This window comes from Apis dorsata, unplaced genomic scaffold (assembly GCF_000469605.1).
Source record: "Apis dorsata unplaced genomic scaffold, Apis dorsata 1.3 scaffold_52, whole genome shotgun sequence".
Taxonomy (NCBI): Eukaryota; Metazoa; Arthropoda; class Insecta; order Hymenoptera; family Apidae; genus Apis; species Apis dorsata.
In genome coordinates, this window is record NW_006263353.1 from 2,892,333 (window position 1) to 2,893,555 (window position 1,223).

Below are 1,223 nucleotides of genomic sequence, written 5' to 3' on the forward strand. Positions count from 1 at the left end.
ACGTCTCTCGGTTTTACGGTTGCAGCCGTCGTTGGGATCCCTGCTAGCTGGCAAGAGGGTTCGATTGTCGGGGGTCAGTTGCATCCTCAAACGGCCGCCCCTGAACTCACGCAGATTCTTGGCCGTGCTCTTGTCCGCCCCGTAAATCGCCGATCCGTCTATGAACGCCGACACCTGCAAAATGAAAAAAGAACGTCTTTCGTTTCTCTCTCTTTCTCCCTTTCGAAGGGGATAAAATTTATCAATCTCCTTTATCGTCCTCGTTTCCATCGAGAATCGTTATTATTATCAGGGAATAACGAACGCGTGATTACGAAACTCGTGGAATATAATGAGGTTAATTAACAGCGTTGTTAACGGCGCGAGCTTATTGTTCCGGGGGAAATTTTTCATCGATCTCGACTGCAATTTCGCGCCCCAAGAATTACGATTTTTAACTACGATTTACGAGTTAATATATCGATGAATTTGAATTAATTGGGGAAACGAGGAGAATCGAAGATCGGTCGAGTTTTGCTTTTACCTGGTTCAACTGTTGCCTGGGGCCGAGTTTGCACTGGGGTGCCGGGGCCGATCTGACGAAGTCCATGCAGGTTCTTCCTGCGACGTCGAACACGGGATCTCCGGAGGAGACTGGGACGGGGAAGCACTCGGGATGGGCGTTGGACGGTGGGCAGCACGAAATGGAGGTGCCGTTCAGACCTTGGCTGAGGGCAGTGGCCGTGATATCGTGGTCCAGAAATTGGCCGTAAACGGCCAGCATCACCGTGAAACTCGGGTTGCTGCTCGGCGAAGGTTTGTGCACTATCAGGCTGACCTCCCTCGCCGAGGGTAGATCGGCGCCTGAAGCCGCTTTGCGGGGCGAGTTGATGCCGTCCCCGTAATCAGGGGGCAGGTGTCTTATGAAGGGTGTCATCGCGACTCCCATCTGCATAGGCCTGTTGCAACTTCCGTCGAGGGTCCTGTATTTGGCGGTGAGTGGACAGTGAGGTGTAGCCAATCGCTTGCACGCGCCTGAAACGAAGATCCGCGTTTTAAACCGCCAGTATGATCGTTTGTAGATTGGAGGAATTATTTTATTACCGAAAATTTTCCACCCTGCGTCGAAGAAGCTTCCAATGGCAGACGGCTCTCCCCGAGTGGCCCTCAAGTTTTCGATCTTCCTGGTCGCCGCAAGCTCGGCAACAGCGGCCAGGGCAAGCGTGCCGGCGTCGGCGCACGTG